General features: G+C 34.7%; 1 protein-coding gene and 1 long non-coding RNA gene across 14 annotated transcripts in view; one reads left to right on the top strand and one right to left on the bottom strand.

Moving 5' to 3' along the window:
• Nucleotides 1-23,634, bottom strand: part of LOC105480086 (SRY-box transcription factor 2) — a 753,725-nt gene that overhangs the window by 126,468 nt on the left and 603,623 nt on the right. For 9 of the 13 annotated variants that reach the window (XM_071091313.1, XM_071091315.1, XM_071091317.1 and 6 more), the window contains one exon: nucleotides 3,778-3,857. The exons of 3 other annotated variants lie outside the window; for them this stretch is intronic. The gene's annotated coding sequence lies outside the window, so the exon portion shown is untranslated. Of the gene's footprint in view, nucleotides 1-3,777; nucleotides 3,858-23,222; nucleotides 23,312-23,634 lie in introns of all 13 variants that reach the window. One more of the 13 variants, XM_071091319.1, reaches the window with a different exon arrangement.
• Nucleotides 18,159-23,634, top strand: part of LOC105480088 (uncharacterized) — a 35,141-nt gene continuing 29,665 nt past the window's right edge. The window contains exon 1 of the long non-coding RNA XR_011619928.1: nucleotides 18,159-18,209. This is a non-coding gene — a long non-coding RNA (uncharacterized lncRNA). The remainder of the gene's footprint in view (nucleotides 18,210-23,634) is intronic.

Here is a 23,634-nt window from a genome sequence, read left to right as displayed (position 1 = left end):
TAAATAATTTATTTTTCTTCCCTCTGCTCTGTTGTGTCTCCTACACTACATATCCATTCTTGATCTTGGGCTCATTAGTACTCAACGTATTTATCAATATGTTTATCAACCTTTTTGATTTTGCCAAACAGGTAAAAAGGGAATGACTTTTTGGTTCTATATTGTTGTTTCTTTTATTATGAGAGTTTAAGCACATTTTTACATGTTTAAAGGCCCTTTCTGTTTCCTAGTATGTGACCTATGTTTTTCTATTAACACTATCTTTTAGTTGAATTTTATTTTTAGTATGTTGTAGGGACTTCTAATAGGTTTTGGAGGAAATTAGCTTTTCTCTGTCATATGTGCTGCAAATAACTTTTCTACTTAGTCTTTTAATGTTATTTCTTTAGTATTTACCTATTTTGCTATGCATAAATTCCAAATATTTCTATAGTCAAATTGATGGATTTTGTGGAAGTCTTCTAAAATTTACGTCATGCTTTGAAAGACCTTACCTACTCCAAGATTGTAAAACAAACTAAAAAACAAAAGTAAATCTCCAGTGTTTTTTGTTTTTCTCCCAAGTAATTTTACAATTTATTTTTCCTATTAGTTCTTTGCTCCATCTTAGATTGATTTTGTAGTATGGAGTAATAGGGAAAAAGTGTATACTGCATATCTCTGCTGTTTTAGTGAGGCAAGTTTCTTTAAGTCATCAGGTACTTAACACTTAAAACATTGCAAAGGAATCCAACAAAATAACACTTATACAAGCGATGTTAACATGTGTCAATACATTTTCAATCAGTCATTTAGATCGGCATTTTCTGAAATTTAATCATTGTCACCTTAATAATTTCTGACAGTTCCACATTAACTCCTACACTATTATTGACTTAATATTTTTATTTTAATGGCTCCTTATTTCATGCGTAATTTTATTCAAAAAGAAACTTTATATCATAATTTAACATTCTAATTACATTTTCTGAAGGTACATTACAATAAATTTTAAAATAAATTTTCACCTGTACACTGCTAATATCATCTCACTTATTACTTTGGAAATGGTGATCTAGTTAGAGCCAAATATATGGAAGTTTGGAGCTCTCTAAAATAAAAATTGGGGGGTGACTGAGAGAAATTTTGAATTTTCATACTTGAAGTGTTGGTGATACTCCTTTTTTTTTTTTGCATTGTTGCCTCATAAAGCCTACTGAAAATTTCATTTACTGATTTGCGTTACATCATTTGGTGTTTTAAAGCATGACAACAAAACCCTAAATTTTACCTGGTTAGGTAAACACTATAGACAGACACTTTTTTTTTTCTTTGTTTTTTTTTTTAAATGAGATAGAGTCTCGCTCTGTCTCCAGGCTGGAGTGCAGGGTTGCGATCTCAGCTCACTGCAACCTCTGCCTCCCAGGTTCAAGCAATTCTCCTGCCTCAGCCTCCCAAGTAGCTGGGACTACAGGCGTGCACCACCACACCCAGCTAATTTTTGTATTTTTAGTAGAGACGGGGTTTCACCATGTTGGCCAGGATGGTCTCGATCTCTTGACCTCATGATCCGCCTGTCTCAGCTTCCCAAAGTGCTGGGATTACAGGCATGAGCCACCGCGCATGGTCCATTTTAATTTTTTTTTAACTTCAATAGCTTTAGGGGTACAAGTGGTTTTGGTTATGTGGATGAACTGTATAGTGGTGGAGTCTAGCATTTTAGTGCACTTGTCACCCAAGTAGTGTACATTGGAGCCAATGGGCAGTTTTTCATCCCTTACCTGCCTTGCAATTTCCTCCTTTCTAAGTCCCTAATGTCCATTATAGCACTTGATATATACTGTTTTTTTTTGTTTTGTTTTGTTTTGTTTTTTAACAAAATCAAAAATAAATAAAAAAGTTCACTTTGCTTCTACGGGTGAAACATTCTCTACAATTCTAAAAAACCCATACCACTGTTCCACATGAGTTTTGCTCTTTGAAGATTAAAACACCTGCCGCCATATCAAAAATAATAAAATAGGATGGCAGAAGAGGAACTGTAAAGAATATTCCATTTTGCCTAATTTTAAAAAATGGATATAGCTTCAATGTTAATTTTAGGTAGTGCAATTTGTTTTTGTTTTCGTTTTTGTTTTTTGAGAACAATAGCAATACTACTTGGGTCCAGGTTGATTCCTAGATATATAGAATAAAATGTCTGGTGAAGACAGATTCTTTTGACTATATATTTACATTGTATATTAGTCTTCCTATCTAGAAGTAGATAATTTTATAAACTCATATGAAGACAGCAGGATTTCAGTTATTAGTAAGATAATCTGTGGCACTGTACTACACAGCCCCCAGGACAGTATGTGAGTTTTCATTCAAATGATTGGTATGTGCAGCCACTAAGTGAAAAAGGAACACTACTGGGTTGCTTTCAATATCTAAAGTAAAAAACAAGGTCTTTGTTTAGTCTCTCAGACATCTAACAGTATGTATTTAGAACATAAGGGGAATTTTGTGTCACTGCCTCATCAATGATGAAAACAATGATAATTAGTACCCGGTATTTTAGAAATACCATCTCATTTACTCCTTACAATATTATGTCCCCCCTATTAGAGATGAGCAAATGGAGTCTCTGAGAAGTAATCTTGCCCAAGTCACACGATTAGAAAGCAGAGGAGCTGCCACTAACACTCAGGTTCTTAAAAGATCAAGGTTTTTCTATGAAACCATGATGTTTCCCAATCAACTGAGCTACTTCCACCTCCTGAGACTATCCCTTCTTCTTCTGTCATGGAAAGAGAACTCGAGCCGAACAAAACAATCAGCACCTCACATGCAGCCTGTCTGCTGGCTGTAGAGAGATGGATACTTCGAAGAGTCGAGTATGGCTTTCCCTTAAGAAGGAAGATCATGAAGATTGGAGTAGTTGCTCAAAAAATTTCAGGAGCCACATAAAACCAGTATCTCAAAACAAAAAGTTACAGCCTTTTGCAATAAGTAGTCCATCATTCAGACCACTAATTCAGCACCAATAGGGGTGCAGGTTTCTCTATTAGCTTCCTGCACCCCTTCATCTACCCTCCCGATTCAGTTGAAATAATTCATGCAGTTTGGGCTGAAAAGAAACAAACAACATTTCTGGCTACCATTTCATAAATCCTCCTGCAGGGCATTGACTGGCAGCTCACTGCATTTCTCAAAGCACATTTAACATCCCTGGGGTGTGCAAAACACTTGCATTTATGTAAAATATGAGAATATCAAATGAAATGTTTATGGAGATTTTTCTACAGCTGCTAGCTAGGAACCCTTCCTTTGTAGAAATGTTGCCAGGATTCCCCAAAATTACACAGAACTGTCCTTCCAATTAGAGTCAGCAAGTAAGAAAATTGTGTTAGCATTTATCATAAGTTCATGATGTCATATTCTAAAGACGACTATCAGATAATTTTGGGAATATGGTATTATGTGGTATATAAGAGTAATCAGTCAAAAGTAGTTGCTCAAAATAAACATAGTCTACAGAGAATAGGCTTGAGAGACAGATTGATCTAGGTCCTAGATCCTGATCCACTCCCTCTTAGCCGACTAATCCTATTAAATAAAGAACTCTCTGAGAAAATATTTCCTCATTTGTAAACCAGGGAATAGTATCTCAGGGGACAGTTATGAGGACCAAATAAAATAATGATCACATATAAAGCACTTAGAAAACTTTCTGACACTTAGCAGGTATTCAATAAATGTTAGATTTTTTTCTTCTTTTGTATCCCAAATAGTTTCAATATACCGATTACTTACCTATTTACTTGATTTCTAATTGACACAAAAGCTACAGGGGCAAATAGAGTCCTAAAGACAGCAAGGTATTCAGTTGTTTCCTGTAATGAAGAAATTTGCATTTTAGGCATATTTGATCTACAGTTGAAGTTTCTTTGCAGGATACACTTAGAATGTCATGTAATCCAGTTTGCAGGAAATTAAAGGATATTTCGGTAGGGTCTCAATTTTATAATTTTAATGAGTATTATCACTCTGATGATCTTTGGATATACACTAATTCTCATTTAATTGCATTTCTAATTTTTATTTTATTTTATTTTATTATACTTTAAGTTCTAGGGTACATGTGCACAATGTGCAGGTTTGTTACATATGTATACATGTGCCATGTTGGTGTGCTGCACCCATCAACTCGTCAGCACCCATTATTTTTTTATTTTCATAGAGGCATCCCAAATGTTATGTCAACTTATTATTTTAAAAGCCACTATAAGATAAAGCATGATAGGTAACTTACTCATGGAATATTAACGATGAAACAGTAATGATAAATAATAATAATGTGAACTGAAATGTAGCATTTACTACACTCCAGGTATCTGATGTGTGCATTTTAACTGTATTAATTTATCTAATCTACCCAACAACCAAAGAGAGGGTATTATTATTATCCTATTTTACAGATGAGGAAACTGAGGCACAGAAGAGTTAATGATGTGTCCAGGAGCTGAGTAGACATATAAAGTAGGAGACACAAAGGGGAGAAAAAGGAAGATAAATTATCAGTTACTCTTTATAAAATGTTAGGCCTTTTGAATTGAAAAGTAAAATGTGAGGCTATTTATTGTTTTTGTTGGTTCCTTGAAGTTGCTTGGCTATTGCCTTATCAAGAATCTTCTATCTGCAACAGTCTGAATTTGCATCCTGTTGCTATGGGCTGTACTTTTCTAATAAATATCTGGATATAAAATACAGAAAACTGAATTAAATACTGGGTTGTTTTTATGCACAATATAAACACCTACTTTACCTACTTTTTCTTTTCTTTTTTTTTTTTTTTTTTTTGAGATGCTGTCTCGCTCTGTCACCAGGCTGGAGTACAATGGCGCCATCTCAGCTCACTGCAATCTCCGCCTCCAGGGTTCCAGCGATTCCCCTGCCTCAGCCTCCTGAGTATCTGGGACTACAGGCATGTACCACCACCACGCCCAGCTAATTTTTTGTATTTTAGTAGAGACAGGGTTTCATCATGTTGGCTAGGATGGTCTTGATCTCCTGACCTCGTGATCTACTGGCCATGGCCTCCCAAAGTGCTGGGATTACAAGCATGAGCCACCGCTTCCGGCCCAACACCTACATTTTTAAAAGTCTTCTGAGGATTAAGTGATCTTTAAAAAGTTATTTTCAAGACAGTTGAATCTGTAGGCAGAGTCTTTGTATGAGAAGGTGAGGAAGCTAATGGCACTATAATACTACCTGATATGTCATATGTGGTTCTGGGGTTGTGAGAGGTAAATAAGACATAATCCTGCCTAGAATGAATGGGGTAGTTGTACTGGCACTATCAGCTATTTGATTTCCTAAAATATTCTGCTGGATGAATAGAGTTATATCTGTACTATTTGGAAAATGACCCTTTCATAGGTTCCAAGTATTCCTTAACAGCAACTGCCAGTCAGTGTCAAATCTGGCTTGAACACACTATAATTTCAATTAAGTGGCACACCACTTAAATATGCACATAAATAAATTGCATAGAAAAATTATGGAGGGAGAGTAGAATGATCTAACAATAATGCATGTCAAACTTACGGTAAACACCTATCATGCCAAATCCCCCTGACATTTTTCCTTCTGGTGAAAATATATACAGTAATATTTCTATTAAGGATGCTTTTAACAATAAACTTTGATGTCAGAAGCCTTATGAGAAGGAGAAAGAGGAATAGAGACAGTTTTTGGGGAGATTCTTGTCTCACCACATTTTTGACGGGGCACCGAATTCCTTAAGTGTTAAGTATATATAACTGTGGGTTTTGGTCTTCTGGGCCACATGTGGAGATTCTTTTCACTCTTAAAAGGATCATAAAAGGCCTAAGAATGTGAAGCATTTTTGTCAATTTCAGGCCATCCAAGTAAGGTCTACCCTTCAGCAAGGCTTCTTTGCTAGTTTGCCTTGGAAAAGTTTGTGTGTAAGATGCATCCTTCTACCACAACAGTCACCACCAATCCAGGTCTAATGATACGGGATCTGGTCCCATCTCCCTCCCACTTATTGTCTCCCCAAGCCCAAGTCAAGTGTGTGACTATAGGTAAGTTGACAATCTTTTCATGACTCAGTTTCCTCATCTGTAAATTTAGGAAGACAATAGAACCTACCTCAAAAGGTGGTTGTGAGGATTAGTTTTATCTGCCATTAGATGGTTGTATGGTTGAGACAAAACATGTCTTGGAATAGAATAGACCTGGGTTCAGATTCTACCTTTGCCATGCACTACCTTTGTGGTCTTGGGCAAAATCTTGCATTTCTCTGAGCCATAGTTTCTGCACATTGAAAATGAAAAAAGTTAGGCCGGGCGCGGTGGCTCAAGCCTGTAATCCCAGCACTTTGGGAGGCCGAGACGGGCGGATCACGAGGTCAGGAGATCGAGACTATCCTGGCTAACACGGTGAAACCCCGTCTCTACTAAAATACAAAAAAAAATTAGCCGGGCGAGGTGGCGGGCGCCTGTACTCCCAGCTACTCGGGAGGCTGAGGCAGGAGAATGGCGTGAACCCGGGAGGCGGGGCTTGCATTGAGCTGAGATCCGGCCACTGCACTCCAGCCTGGGCAACACAGCCAGACTCCGTCTCAAAAAAAAAAAAAAAAAGAAAAGAAAATGAAAAAAGTTTACCTACCTTTTGGGGTGGATGTGAGAATAAAAAATAATGTATGAGAATTATCTAGACCATGTTAAATATTCAGTTAATGGAAGTTATTTTGAAGTAAGCCGTCATTTATGTATCTACTACATTTAATGCCCTGTGATATGTGCTGTAGGGAAGATGTGAATTTACAGTATGGCTGAAAAATATTTTGTATTATGATGAAGGAGGTTATTGTATCACTGTACTAGCCACTGTTTTTTTTCATATTCTTAGCTTGCACTAACAGCTGTCACAAATATAAAATACCCCTAAAATGGTTTGAGGATAAAGTGCTTAATCACTTCTAAGCATTTACTAGTTCCACCAATTATCACAGGGCTTATTCTGACATTGAGCCCGTCAGTTACAGATGGACATGAAAGTTATTTTCTTACAAATTATCTTGCATTTGATTGATATGTAAGTTATATTTTTGACTTTTCCAACAAGTTACCTATTTATAATTATGTTTTTAAAAACAGGAAGTCTCTTATTTTGTACATACAAAAGTATATGTTATATTGTTTTGTATGTATAATACAAATTGTATGTATGTATAATACAAATTGTATTGTATGTATGTATAATACAAATTGTTTTGTATGTATATACATATTTGTATGTATAATACAAATGTGTGTGTATATATTTATATGTATATGTATATATATTATAAAGAGTAATAAAAGAAGAACCCATGTTACCTCGCATCTACTTCAGAGGTAGAAGTGTCCTTCCCTGTCATATTCCTTTCTCTCCTTAGACAAAAATAACTACTCTTTTGAATTTCACGTTTCTCAGTTTCTTTCCTTTTTAAACATTTTTAAAATTCGGGGGTACATGTGCAGCTTTGTTACATAGGTAAGCTTGTGTCACAGGGGTTTGGAATACATGGATGATAATTTAATCATCCAGGTATTAAGCCTAGTACCCATTAGCAACTGTTTCCTAATCCCTGTTTTAGCACAATTTTTATTACATTTATATACGTGTCTATATATACCTCATCAACTCGAAAATTATTTGGTGAGAGAGAAAAAGCTTTTATCCATCTCCATAGTTCTCTACAGCTCCGAGGATATATCAAATATAGCCAAAAGAACAAATCCTTTCTACATTCTGGCTATATCTGCTTAAGAAAGTCACTTCGCCTGAGACTCAGTTTCTCATCTGAGAAATGGGAATAAACAATTTACTTTGCAAGAAATATTTTAAGCATTCAGTGAATTCAAATTTTCAAAATATTCTTCATAATGCCTGCTTATTGCAGCTGTTCATCAAATGCTAGGTCCACTCATTCTCACTGCTTTAAGCTATGCCGGAAAACTTCAAAGATCCCCATTACACAACTTCATTGAAATGACTGGTTGTTGCTATTGTATTCATGAAACTCTGCTCTTTCTGTGTAGGTTTAATGAATATCAATGTCTTTCTAACTTGTTGCTTCCATAGTATTCTCAGGAAAGTTTATTATTAAATGGCACATTAGAAAATACCTTGCATTGAGGTAGGTTTTTGGTTTCTCAAATTTTAATGGCCAAACTATTCTCATTATGGTTTTGTTGTTGTTATTGTTGTCACTAGTTTTAGAAATGGGGTCTCACTATGTTGCCCAGGCAGGCCTAAAACTCCTGGGCTCAAGGGATCCTCCTGCCTCAGCCTCCCAAGTAGTTGGGACTAAAGGCGTGCACCACCACGTTGGGCTCTCATTCTTTTTTATGATTCTATCTCTTAAAATTATCATTGAATGAATGTATTTTGCATGTATCTTACTTCCCCCTATGAAAAATCATACCATGAAGACTTTTAACTGGAGATATTGCCCATGTGAATTGCCAGAAGTTAGAGATTATTTCTAGAGAGAGATTCTTTATTGCTGTGAAAATGGCCCTGTCTTTATTCTCACATTGTCTTTTAGTGTCTAATGCCATCCCATATATCCTTGATCCAAAATTATTTCATGTTCCATCTCTCAGAGAAAAAAAACATGACCCATGTAATGTCAATGTGTGTATTAGCCTGTACATCCAGACTGATTCTGACAAGTCTTTAGAATGATCATTAATGTCAGCTTTCAGAAGCCTTAATGCCAAATGGCTAGGATTGTTCCCATTTGTCAGAGAGAAAGCAGAGGCAAAATGCTTCATTCAAATCTAGTAGCAGAATGTATTCAGAGGAATGTTGGTAATTCACGGTGCTACCACTTGATTCTAGCTTTTTAAAAAAAAAAAAAAAAAGAATTAAGTGCTTATGAAACTTTTACACAGAAAAATAAATCCTTTCCTATAGACCATTCCTGTGTTTATGTTTTAGAATATACAATGTAAATTCCTTTAAAAATGAATTATCAATACTTATTCCTTACATAATTTTCAAAATACTATATGCTTTTTTTTTTTTTTTTTAGCTCATTTCAGAAAACAACAACGGAGAATTAAATTATATTTGATGAGTTCAGTGCTGCTCTGAGGGGGAAGAAATGTAAAAATCAGCAGCCATGGAAATAACCAAAGCCTGGAAGGATCTTCATGAGTGATAATCTAAGTTGGCAAAACTCTGGCATGGTTCCTGAGGACCCCAGGAGGCCATTCATAAAAGAACAGTGTTGGACAGGCTCCTGCAGAAGCACTCAGCAAGACAGATGATGTCTGTCATACAAAGGCCTTGGGAAGAAATTAGTTTAAGGCTTTGGCCTCATCAGGAAAAGACCCAGCTATACAAATAGGGTCACCTCCCTGACCATCCATTCATCCATCCATCTATCCATTCATTTATTCACCCATCTATCCATATCTGTCTGTCTGCCTATCAGTCTATTAAAAAATGACCAGCTGTTAATAGAGTATCACAGGCCTTAAAGTGCTCAGCAAAATGGACTACATGAGAGTGAGTGCCCTTTACAAGACTGCTGATATATATCATCAGTTTCTATTTCATAAGTGTTTCTGGAAATTCAGAGTAATACATGAGCATCTATCAGGGATCAAAGTAGATTCAGCTTTTTAAAACAATCATAGGTTAATGAAACTGAGAGGAACCTTGTACAATCATTTAGAAAGAGAAAAAAATGGATTTTTTACTCAAATGGAAAAAAATTATTTATGGACTTAAGGTTTCTAAAAGAATAGAAAACATGCATGAAAAAATAAACACAATCTACAGAGTACAAGAGAGAGTACTTTTAGCACAATTGGCTAATATATCTACAAATGACAGGGATGCCTTTGTCATAAGTAATAAAATTTTACTCAGACATTGCTTACTATTTGATAATGTTGCCTCTGAACTTTCAGGTCAATAATACAAATTATATTAAGATTTCTTTTAGGTACAAAATTCTAACAAAATGCCATGAAATAATATGATGTAAAAAATCAACAACAAATAGCAGACTGGGGAAAGAGCAACATTTAAATAAAATACCTTCAATTTTCCCTGAACTCATGTAATAGCTTCCATTTTATCATATTTTTACAGTTTCCTTGACGAGATCAGGAGCAAGACCCTTATTTTAGAACATGTAGTCACTGGACAGTATTTTTCTCTTGAGATAAGTTTATCTCCTGACTTTTGAAAGATTATTTTGACCATCATCTTGCTGTTCTCATATAAATCTTACTCTCATCCTGAAATGAGACCAATTCCAGTATCAACCCTCATTTACAAAGTATCCATGACCAAAATCATTACACTGGGAAAATGAAGTTTAGACTAGTGTGTTTGAATTATGGCATGAAGAAAGTCATTGAAACACTCTGTTCTTTGGGTTTATATTATCTTAAATCCTGTTTTATTCAACTGCTCCAGTGGTGGAAATCATGGTACAACCCAAAAGCTAAAGGCATAAAGTTGGTTGCAGTTTTGGGTTGTTGTTATTTTTATAGGAAAATAGGGCCCAAGCAAAACAAATACAACTTTAAGTTTTACAGATAAAAGATGGATCAAAATACACTCTCTTTAGAGGAAAAAAATGTACCTTTAAAAAGGAAATGTGGCCAAATATTTTAAAATAGTGAATATTTGAATGAGTAAATGAATGAATGGATGACTCTTATCAACTAACTAGCTTTCCAAAAAGTGCACTGCATACTCAACAGTATGGAAAACTTAGTGCTGGTTATGAAGGAGACAAAGATGCATACATTGTAAAAACCATTGGAAATTAAAAGCAATAAACACTCTAGACAAAGCAATATTTAGAAACTTCCCTTTGCAAAATTTTTGAGTTTTTTCCTTTTCCTCTTCTCCTCAAAACATGCATATTTCATTTGTGCATGTAGTAACCATCTAAAGTAATGATTTTTCCAAATTCTTAATTTATTTTCCATTCTTATTTGCTGAATAATCCTTCCTTTCCCTCATTGACTGCTTATGTTATATATTATTATACATTAAATTGTATATATAATGCATAATATATACATAAGTATGAAGTGCACATACATAATATCTGAGCTATTATATACTAAGCTTAATTATTATTTCAGCACTACTCTTTTTTTTTTTTTGTATTTTCGGTAGAGATGGGGTTTCACTATGTTTTTTTTTTTTTTTTTTTTTTTTTTTGAGACGGAGTCTTGCTCTGTCGCCCAGGCTGGAGTGCAGTGGCCGGATCTCAGCTCACTGCAAGCTCTGACTCCCGGGTTTACGCCATTCTCCTGCCTCAGCCTCCCGATAGCTGGGACTACAGGCATCCGCCACCTCGCCCGCTACTTTTTTGTATTTTTTAGTAGAGACAGGGTTTCACCGTATTAGCCAGGATGGTCTCGATCTCCTGACCTCGTGATCCGCCCGTCTCGGCCTCCAAAAGTGCTGGGATTACAGGCTTGAGCCATCGCGCCCGGCCGAGGTTTCACTATGTTACCCAAGCTGGTCTTGAACTCCTGAGTTGAGGTGATCCACCTGTCTTGGCCTTCCAAAGTGCTAGAATTACAGGCATGACATGGCTGGCCTCAGCCTTACTCTTTTAATTATTGTAGCTGAAGTATGTTTAAAAAAAAAAAAAAACGCGTATGGGGCCAGGCGTGGTGGCTCATGCCTATAATCCCAGCGCTTTGGGAGGGCAAGTTGGGAGAATCACTTGAGCCCAGTAGTTAGAGACCAGTCTGGGCAATATGGGGAAACCTTGTTTCTACAAAAAGTGCAAACATCAACCTGGTGTGGTGGCATGCACCTGTAGTCCTAGCTACTAGGGAGGCTGAGATGGGAGGATCCATTGAGTCTGGGAGGTCATGATGGCATCACTGCACTCCAGCTGGAATGGCAGAGCGAGACCATGTCTAAAAAAATAAATAAATAATAAAAAATTAAAAAAAAAAAAAAAAAGAACATTTGTGTGGTTTGACCAGGCATGGTGGCTCATGTCTGTAAGCCTAGCACTTTGGGGGGTCATGGTGGGAGGATTGCTTGAGGCCAGGATTTGGAGATCAGCTTGGGCAACATAGTGAGACCCTCGTCTCTAAAAAATTTTAAAAAATTAGCCAGGTGTGTTGGTGTGCACCTGTAGTCTCAGCTACTCTGGAGGCTGAGGCAGGAGGATCGCTTGAGACCAGGAGGCTGAGGCTGCAGTGAGCCATGATTGGGACACTGTGCTCTAGTGTGGGCAACAGAGTTAGCCCCTGTCGCTAAAGAAAAAAAAATTAAATAAAAAATTTTTTTGAAAAACAATGTGTATGGTTACTTTACCTTTAGTACATTTCTTTTTCAAAAGTTTCTTTGCATTTTCCCACATTTAGTACTCCAGTGCATTTTAGGACCCCCAGCTCTCAATTTGTTTAAGATATTTATTGTAATAACATTAGATGTGTATATATACACATATATTATTTGGCAAAATTACTGTCTTTATGGTGTTTACTTTCCCTAATCATGCATATGATATAATTGTACATTTATTTATTATTAATTAATTAATTAATTAATTTTTTTGAGACGGAGTCTCCCTCTGTCACCCAGAGTGCAGCGGCGACATCTCGGCTCACTGCAAGCTCCACCTCCTGGGTTCACGCCATTCTTCTTCCTCAGCCTCCCGAGTAGCTGGGACTACAGGCGCCCGCCACCATGCCTGGCTAATTTTTTTGTATTTTTAGTAGAGACGGGGTTTCACTATGTTAGCCAGGATGGTCTTGATCTCCTGACCTCGTGATCCGCTCGCCTCAGCCTCCCAAAGTGCTGGGATTACAGGCGTGAGCCACCACGCCCGGCCTATTAATTGTACATTTATTATTAAAGTTTTAAAATTATGTTTTAACAATTTTTTTAGTTGTCTTCATATGAGGTATGCACTTTTCTTGTGAAAGTTTTATAGAACTACTTAGGGATTTTATTTATTTATTTATTTATTTTAGACAGAGTCTCTCTCTCACCCAGGCTGGAATGCAGTGGCACGATCTCAGCTCACTGCCACCCAGAATCTGCCTCCTGGGTTCAAGCGATTCTCCTGCCTCAGCCTCCCGAGTAGCTGGGACTACAGGCATGTGCCCCCACGCCAGGCTAGTTTTTGTATTTTTAGTAGAGATGGGGTTTCACTATTTTGGCTGGGCTGGTCTTGAACTCCGGATCTCAGGTGATCAGCCTCCCTCAGCCTCCCAAAGTGTTGGGATTACAGGCGTGAGCCACTGCACCTGGCCTAGAGATTTAAAAGTATATTTGTGTGTGTGTGTGTGTGTGTGTGTGTGTGTGTGTCTCCAATAGGACTTCTTTAAAACTTCTATTTTATAATGAATTGTTGAGTTGTTGCTAGCATACACGTATGCTATTGATTTTCTCTATTTAATGTATATTAAATTTTCATTTTTCTGGCCTTTCTGAGTTTTCTAATGATAACATTTATAAAAATGGAAGTGGTGCCTTCTAATATTTGTAGTTCATATTTCTGTTAAAAGCTAAAGATACAGTTAAGAAAGCAGTAATGGCAGCCTTACCGAGGTCCATATTTCAACAGATATAGATATTTTAAATGCTTGTAACAGAGGTGAGTACAGAATTTTTTGTAGATCTCAAGCACATAGAGTTGGACTGAGCTGAGTTCCAATTTTACTTCTTTTCCAAACCTGTAAGATTTGTGTTATGCCTCTTAATATATGGCCTTTTAAGAAAGCAAAGCAGACATTGTTTCTTTTCTTCTTTACTATGATTATTGTTTAGTCCATTACCAAATTATAGCAATCTTATAGCTAACATTTTACTCTTTCTTTCAGAAAAAAACCCCAACCAACCAACCAACCAACCAACCAACCAAACAAAAACCTTTACTCAACATTATTCAGTGCTTAGAGGGCCAAATAATTTATAATTTTCTTAGTGAAATTGTTTTTCTGAGTTTTAAATTGTTTCCATTTCTAATTTTGTGTTGATTTCCCAAAATCATGATATGTAGCAAATCATTTATGAAAAGCATGCTTCTAACAAACTAACTTTCATTTGTTTGTTTCCTTCTAATAGTTTATATTTGATCATGACAATTTTTTTGAGGGGGTGCCTATTAAGAACTGAGCTCTATGGTAATGAGCTACAGAAAATGCTGACGAAACACAAGAAATGCCTCTAGACTGTAAATAAACAAGAAGCTAAGTATGGTACCTGTATCACTAGGTTTTATTGAGGAGATCCTTGAAGAATGAGTAGCATTTAAAGGAAAAGATGAAGGAGGTTGAGGGACACTGTTGTACCAGGAAAGAGTGAAACAGGCAAGCTCAAAGGTGGTCCCTGGTTAGCATGACCTTAGTACAGAAATGGCAGGTGATTTTTGAAAGGTCAAGGCAAATATACCACCTTCACTCTATCCCCACTCATACCACTTGTGTAATGAATATCTTAGTAGTTTTATTTTTACCCAAAATAAAGTTATTTAAATAATATGAAGGAAATTTGGTAAAAGTTACCACATGTCTATTACTATTAGATTCCAACCAAAAAAAGGAAGAAAATAATAAAGAAACCAGTGACATATTAAAAATCTAAAATGACTACAGTAAAGGGGTCACAGATCACAAGGTATCGTATATTTAAGCACCAAACCTTCTTGTTGAAGATTTATTTATGAACTGATTTTGATAATAGAGTAAAACAAATATGTAATTTGTTAAACAACATGGTTTTATAAAATCATAGGATTAAGTCTTTAACCTTTATTCATGGTGAATTAGTTGGGATAAATTTTAAAATTTATTTTAAAGAGAGATTTTCAGAATTAAGTAGTTTACAATGGCCCAGTCTAAAGGAATTCACCTCAGGTTCAATTATGGCCAGCTTCTCTCATTTATCCATGACAATTGACTTCAAAACAACATATATTATTTCATTCTTGAATTAGTTATGGAAAAAAAATCTAATATGCACAATCTGTGTACCTTTAATTGCATCATAATATATTCATTATCTATTCAAAATGGGAAATACAAATAATGCATCTGAATAGAATTCTCGCTTTGGGAGGCACAGAGAAATTAGTACATTAATGTAGAGGTTGATTAGTGAGAGATACCCTATTGACCTGAATGACTTCACCTGCTGTGTGGTTTATACACAGTGACTAATTTACAGACTGAAAATCTTATTGTTTATTCTGGCTTCCTCCTAACATATTGCTCAAAAAACCCCTTCAAAACAGTGTAATCACTAGTATGCATAGACCTGGGACCATGATAATTCAGACAAGCAATTAAAAAGAAGTGAATTCCGAGTCATATAGCATATGAAAAGAGGCCAAGTTTTGCTTAACTTTTATAATACAACAAGGAGAATCAAGAATCACATGAATAGCTTTTTTTTCCTTTTTTAAAAATGTATTTTATTTATTCTACTTTAAGGAATAGTTTTTTACATGCAACTTTTCTATTGCATTTTAATTCATCTTCTAGAATCACCTATAGAACATTCGGGTAGCAGAAGGAGAGTACAACCTCAAATCAATGGTTCTGAAAGTGCTCTACGGATCCTTGATGCCCTTTCAGGGGGTCTACAAAGTCAAATTTACTTTTAAACGATATTAAAATGTTACTTGCTTTTTTTGCTGTATTGGCACTTTGCATTGATGGTGCACAAGCAATAATGGGTAAAACTACTTATGAACTTAAGGTACTGGCACTAAGCTATACTACTAGTCAGTGTATTCCTCACTTCCACACACTTACACTAAAATAATAAGTAGCCAGTTTCACTTTAGGAATGTTCTTGATTAAACAGTAAATGTCATTAATTTTATTAAACCTTGACTCTCGAGGGCATGTCTTTAACATTAAGTTTGACAAAATGGGAAATCTGCATAAAGCACTTGTGTATATTGAAGTCAGATGGCTATCTCAAGGAAAGCACTGGTGCAATTTTTGAGTCACAAGCAGACTTCATAATAAAACCAGTGATGGTATTAACCAATGTGGTTTAATTGTTAAATATTGCATAATAAAATGTATTAATATGTGGAAGATTTGAAGTGAACAGATATTTTCCAAATGTGTCTAACATGTAATACTTCCAAATCATCGGTATGTAAAAGATCCATTCTAAGTGCCAAATAAACTAATGGTGTTAAAATACAGTGTATAAGAATTTCAGGCCAAAAGGGGTGGCTCACACCTGTAATCCCAGCACTTTGGGAGGCTGAGGCAGGAGGATACCTTGAGGCTAGGAGTTCCAGACCAACCTAGGCAACATAGCAAGAGCCTGTCTCTACAATATATATATTTTTTAAATTAGCAGTTGTGGTGGTGTGTGCCTGTGGTCCCAGCTCTAAAATATAAATTAAAGAAAAAATAAAAATTTTGTTGATATTGTTTCAAACTCCACTTTGAAACTAACCTTTAAAAACCATGTTGGTAAAGTTTTGGTGGTGTATCAATAAATAATAGACATAATTATGCAAAATGGCTATTAAAATATTCCTCTCTTCTCCATCCACTTTTGTATGAGGTCAGTTTTTAAAAAATAGACTTGAAAATAGCATATCACAATAGATGAATTGTAAAGCAGGTATGAACATTTAACTATCTTCTGTTACGCCACATATTACAGAGATTTGAAAAAATGTAGAATAACGCCACCTTTCTCAAGAAACAATCATAATTATTTAAAAAATATATTATTTATGTTAACATGAAGTGAGTTTTTAAATTGTAATTTTAAATTGCTGTTTTAGAAGCTTCTCAGTTTTAATTTTTAATATGATAAATATTGCTAAATATAACCCATATAGACAAAAGCTCTTTGAGGTCTTCAGTAATTTTAAAGAATGTTTCTAAGGGTTCCAAGGCCAAAAAAATTGAGAACCACAGTTTAAATAAATGCTTTAAGTATTTAGAATTAAAGTTTTTTGGTTTTTTAATAATTTTATTTTTTTTCTAATTTTGTTACTTTAATTTCCCATAGCACCTTGGCGATGTTGAAAACAAATACAAATACAAGGATGTACTCATTTTAACATTTTATGCGTGAGCATGTGTCACACCAATTTTGGGGGTGACAGTTTTGACTAGAGGAACAAATCTAAGCAATTGACAGAAATAGAAGCCAGATAACTGGCTCTGACCCCTACCCCCAACATTTAAGAGATGTCAAAGGACACCTGAATTAGGTTAAAAAAATCAAGTTGATATGGGTATTTCAACAGGTTTCTGTGCTGCAAAACTGAAAATAAAACCATTTAATACACAGCCCATTAATATGTGAGTTATACTGTTAGGAACTCTCTACTCAAAGATTCATAAAAATAAACTTTAAGTTATTTAATAATCAGGTGAATTTTAAAAGAGAATTTACTCACAACTTGAATTAGATTTTTAAATTTGTTTTTTAATTGACAATATTTTAAAATTTTGGTTAAAGAAGAGGAATAAGTTAAAAAGATCTGTTTTATAACATGGTGACTGTAGTGAATAATGTTTTATATACCTGAAAACTGCTAAGAGAGTAGGTTTTAGGTGTTCACAACACAAAAAAATGGTAAGTATGTGAGGTAATACATATGTTGATTCACTTGATTTAGCCACACCACAATGTGTCCATATATCAAAACATCATGTACACCTGCATGTTATTTTTTTCTTCCCCTTTTTTTCCTTAAGAATATCTTTTTCTTTAAGAAAAAAAAAAAGGACTTATTTTTTAAGCTTATGTCCAAATGAGCATAATGGGTTTTTGTAGGTCACTTCAATTTTCAGCCCCAATACTCACTGCCCATGCTTGACCATGCTGCTTGCCCTAACCATGATGATATTTCTCATCTGTAAAATGATAATAAAATAAAATTAATAGTAATATCAACCTCAGTAGGGTTGTGAGGATTAAATACAATAATCCATGTCAAATTCTTGAGCACGATACCTGGCACTGAATAAGCATTTGTTGTGTTGTTACCATTTTGTGACAGCTTCCTCCTTGATGTCATGGTAACAAAATGTTAATAATACCTTGAATATCTTTTGAAGTTTTCGGATATCCATATAAATGTCTCGGACAACATAATCCAAATGTTCTTCTACTACTGCTTCATGGAATTGTAGGTGAAACTTCTTAAGTGAAGATTTTTATTGGTCTTTTAAAATAAGGTAGGCAGAAGTCTTTCTTTCTTTCTTTCTTTTTTTGTCTTTGGGGAGGATTCTGCTTTCTGAGCATTGGCAATGTTCAGTCTTATGATTTACAATTATGTTTATGTTCAGTCCTTTTTAATGAATAGATCCAGAAGAAATATTAGTACCTGCTGACGCCTTAAAGACATTTGTTTAAGACATTGAATAATGTGTCTTTTGATACAAGTCAGTCAATAAGAATTTCAATATTAATCAAAAGGAGGGAATGACCTGTTATGGAGAGCAGACTGTGTCACAGTATGTACTATGCAGTTACTTATAGTAATCTTCAATCTTCCTAACAAATCAAAGTATGTACAGTTATTTCAACTTTATAAATGAGGAAACTGAGTCTCAGAGAACTTTAAGTAACTTTCCTAAGATGGTGAAGAGGTAGAAATAAAAACAAATTATATATTTTTTGGCTGAGGAAAGAGGAGGTGAGAGAAATTTTCAAATATGACAGATAAAGAACATTACAAGGGTGGAATGTAATGACGTTCATTTGTTCTTCGTTAACTATAAGGCTAGAAAGAAAATGGAGAGTTTAAAGTGCCATATAGAACAGATAATGGGAAGCACAGCTTGATTGTAAAAACACTATGGCTGTGCCTGTAAAATTCCAAAACAACTGTCAGTTAAGCATAATCAGTGGAAAAAGTCAAACAGTTTATTTGATATAATGCACACAAAATAGTTACTTGGTTGGGCATAATTTCACTTTCCACTTTGAGTTTTCATTATAGTTAAAAAGTCTAGGAAAAAAGATGTGCTAATGTAGGTACTAACACTACTTAGATTCTAAGAATTACTTTAAATCTAACATCTTTTTTTTTGCCTTTCACATCCTTCAAAAGAGTTATGTATGAGAACGAATTAGTACAAGTGAAAGTTGAACCATGTAAGGTGCTATTTTGATAATCCTATGATAATTCAGAATATATGAAGTTCAGAAATTTTATCATAAATCTCTGAATAATTATAAATCAGAACTCTGAAGAGTAATTGGATAAATCCTATTTATCCAATTTATCCAAGGGGATAAAGCTAGAATCCCCTTTCTGCACTCAAAACATGGCCTTATAAATTTAAATACGTAGCTTAAATAATGTAATAGCAAATGTTTAAAATAGTATTAGTGAGATATCCTGCCATAGCCCCCTGTTTTTCTCAATTTTCATATTTTTATGACAACAAACATTTTTAGCTGTAAAGAAGTCATAAAAGCTGTAACAACAGGATAACATTTTTTTTTTTAACTTTTATTTTAGGTTTATGGGTACAATGTGCAGATTTGTTATATAGGAAAAGTTGTGTCATGGGGTTTGTTGCACAGATCATTTCATCGCCTAGGTATTAAGCCTCAGGTATAATTCTTAATGGTTCTCAATGGTTACTTTTTGGCATTGAAGAAATCAGATGGATTTCTAAATACCTTTTTTTTTTTTTTTTAAAGAAAACAGCATACTCATTTATTCACTACTCTGACAAGCCTCCAGTTTACTAGAAAGGTATGGAATAAATATGACAAGTTCAGAAGATTTCAAAACCTTAACACCATTTTCTAATTGTGTAAGCGACATGTTGTTTAATCATTAAAAGTAATTAAATGACAAAAAAATTTATATAAAATAAGATACCTAACGAAAAGCTTTTTGTGTTTAGAATACCAAGACTTACCAAATTTGGAAAGATGAAATCAGAAAAATAAGAGAAATGAATCCAGAATTTCCCACATTTAAAGAATAGTGTACATGCCTTGACAGAAGAGTGTTAATATAAATAACTTAAAAACCCTAATCTGAGTCACAAGACACACGGTTTCCTTTGTGTCTCACATGGAGACTCTGTTATACCTTAGTGGAAGAATCTAAACAGTAGAACTTACATGCTTTGAATCAAAAGATCCCCAACTTTATACACTCTAAGTATACATGGTGCTTAAAAAGTCCGCAATTCATATAACTTACATTAGCCAATAATATAAGACTTTTATGCCCTCCAAAATGCTGCTTAACCGTCAAGCTGACCTTATATTTTTAAATGCATAATGGAAAAGTGCATATAATATTTTTCAAGTCGTATGGTTTTATGAATTAACTAATGCTTTTTTTTTTTTTTTTTTGCTTTTTGTGGAATTTTTTGTCTGATTTTTTTTTTCTGAAAAATGTGTGTCTGATTGAAAATTTAGCATTTAGTATTTATTCTAAGTTTCCAGACCACAGATTTTGGCATTACTATGAAACATGTTATGAGGCTTGGTGCTGGCTTTATATTTAGCTTATTTCGTTGGCTTAAATAAGGACATTAGTTGTTAACAATGAAACTTAATTCATATCAGGTGAACTAGGGACTACATCTGGGACTTGTTATAACTTGATGTTCCATGGGTTTATTTCAACAAGGAAAGGAAAAGCATTTTAAACCACAGCTCTGATTCAGAAATGATTCTGAATTCAGTTGTTCTGTAGCATCTTGGACCTTGTCCACGTATCAATTATGACACATCTCCCTCCCACATCTTGCCCTCCCAATTTGAAATAAGCACAATGTGTTTTTATCACTCTCCAAGTATTTAAATTTGCATATGGTACTCAAAAGCATTTTGTTTTTCATTTGCAAACTTCAGATTCATATTTTTCCAAATAATGTGTCTTCGTGTGAAGAATTACACGTAGAATATTTTGTTGGTAAGAGTTATTTAAATTATTTACTGGCTCTTTTTCAGTTCCCTGGAAAATATGGAGGGTGCTCTCACTATTTGTCTGTCTTGTCTGGCTTTAGCACAACTAGATTTGAAAAATCAGGTTGGAATGTGAGTCCAAAGCATCAAAATTTGTGAAAGCAGAGTGTTACCCCAAAAGTGTCAAGCAGCCAAATGGTACCAATTTCAACAATGGTGCTAGAGTGTTTTTCAGAAAGACAGTTTCTGTTTTAAATCCTTGCTTTTTTTTTTGTTTGGCCAGCATCTATAGTTGTCCCAGAGCAGGACAAAGAGCCAGCAGCACCTAAAGCTTTTATCTTTTACTTTCATTGGGAAGTCACTTGACATTCCTGCTGCAATAAAAAAAATTTTTATGTTATTTGTTTATTAGACCCATTGATCAGACACAGTTTTGGAGAGTAGATTAGTATTTTATGAAATATTACATATGTTTAGAAAAATAATAAGTACATTTTATATGTATGTATAAACACAAGTCTAAAAGATCAAATACAAGATCTAGGTTGAATATTATTCATCATTAATTCATTCATAAATATTTATTACATATATACAAGGCAGTTGCCAGGCTTTGTGAAGAAGTATAAAGACAAATTAGATACAAATCTGTTCACATTTCTCCCTATTAACATTACTGGAAAATATATAGATAGCTAAATGGGGATAAGGGAAGGAAAGAAGGAGAGAGAGAACTGGAATGATAAAAACAAATGTGATAAAATGTTAATGATGAATAAATTTTGAAATAAAAGTATAAAGGAGTTTTTTGTATTATTCTAGATTTTCTGTATATTCAATATGATTTTAAAATTAAGTTTTTGAGTGTATGCTCTGGAAAAAAAAGTAGCTCAAATATCTAAGGAACAGAGAGTTTGTGAGGTTTAGGGTCCTACTCAATTGTGGGAACTTCATCTCAAGTCTCTTTACTTCCTTACCGTTTCTGAAATCATTCTTCAAAGTTGGAGTGCACTCAATAAATGTATAAACACTGAATCCTTATTATTTTTTTCCTGTGGAATCCCAATTTCCAGGGAGTATGTCTTTAGGTCAGACCACAAAACTATTGTAAACAGCATATACAATATACAAGAGAAAATATGGAAGGGACGCTGTTGTCAGCAGTTGTGTGTAAGCCTCACCAACTAAAAGGCAGTGGATTTGGACTGATGATTTCTTTTGCCACCACCAACTGTGAGCTGTTGAAAACTGGGCTTTTATTCTTCTCGTCTTTATATGTCCAGCAGAGACCCTTGCATGTAGTAAGTGCTCAATTTATGTTTGTTGGCTGCATGAGTGAATTAATATAGATTCAAAGGTTTTTGTGCCTGAGATCTTCAAATTTATTTCTTTTATTTTGTTTTTTTGCACTAACACTACACCGGTCTTCATGAGTCTGAGTCCCATCTGTAAAATTTGATCTACATGATTTGTCTATAATAGCCTTCTTAATCAGTACTGCAGTATGCAAACTATATTTAGGATATGGTGTACAAGGAGTTTGTCAAAAAGAGAGCAGACTTGAAATCCGGAGAATATTAATGGTCAGCTAATATATTTAACATGTGGTTAAATATTTAGTACGTTTGACTGTGTCTCTTTAAAATGAAAGCCCTATATTATGTATATATTTTTGAAATGACATTTGAATAAAAATGTAAAAGGCATCTAAAGAGATGATGGGCACTTCTGGACTTGGAAAACCCCTCAGGTTTGATAACAACATTTTGAGTCATCTAAATTCACACCTATTATCACTTAAGTGAGCACTGAGGCTGCCACTGGATCTTATACACATATTCAGATTTTTGTTTCCCTCATCATTCTGAAGGTTATCTCTCTGGTCGCTCTGAAAATCAGGTGACAACCATTTCCCATGATGCTTTAAGGGCTGTCAAACTGTCCATCAAGCTGTCACCTGACCAATCGTTCCCATGGTTCTTTTAGACTTCCAGTATGATAAATTGAAAGGGACTATTATCTGTCTGTTGTGAAGAGGAACTGTTTGGGCTTTGATAAGATATCACTACTCCCAGGTGAGAGGCTGCTGACAGCACATCAAGGCAAAACAACACATACAAACACTGAACAGGGGAGCACAGGTTTACAAACATCTGTTGTCATTATTTATTACTTTTCTTTGGCTTTAAGTTTCTGACTCATCCTTAGATAATTCAAGAACAGATATTTTGCTTTCTTACTTACAAAAACAATTGCAGCTCTTTTCATCTTAAGAGAAGAATCTTAAAATTGAAAATACACCTTCCTACCTTTTTGGTTCATGGCACATATGCTTTCTACCTTGTAGCCAACAAGTTCTGTGTTCCTGCTGGTGACATCATTTACTTTAAAAAAGTATCTGAGAATAAAAACATTTCACTATAGCAAATACATGAATTTTGGGGATAAATATAATAAAATTAATTACTTATGCCTGAGAGGTCATTATTAATGTACCACTTTACAAGAAATATGAACTGGTTTTAATGTTGGCATGTATTAGTTTCTATTTTAGAATTGATAAGGTCAAATATTTCATGAGAAATAATGTTTATGAATTATTTTCACATCTTTGATTTTTAATTGCTCTGAATTATACTAATAAAAACATAAAAACTTGAATTTGCGCACAAGGAACATGAATAGAGGGAAAGATGCTGTCCTCAGTGGACCAAGATTGTA

This window comes from Macaca nemestrina, chromosome 2 (assembly GCF_043159975.1).
Source record: "Macaca nemestrina isolate mMacNem1 chromosome 2, mMacNem.hap1, whole genome shotgun sequence".
Lineage (NCBI taxonomy): Eukaryota > Metazoa > Chordata > Mammalia > Primates > Cercopithecidae > Macaca > Macaca nemestrina.
The sequence above is the reverse complement of the archived record's forward strand: the minus strand, read 5'-3'. Positions and strand labels throughout refer to the sequence as shown.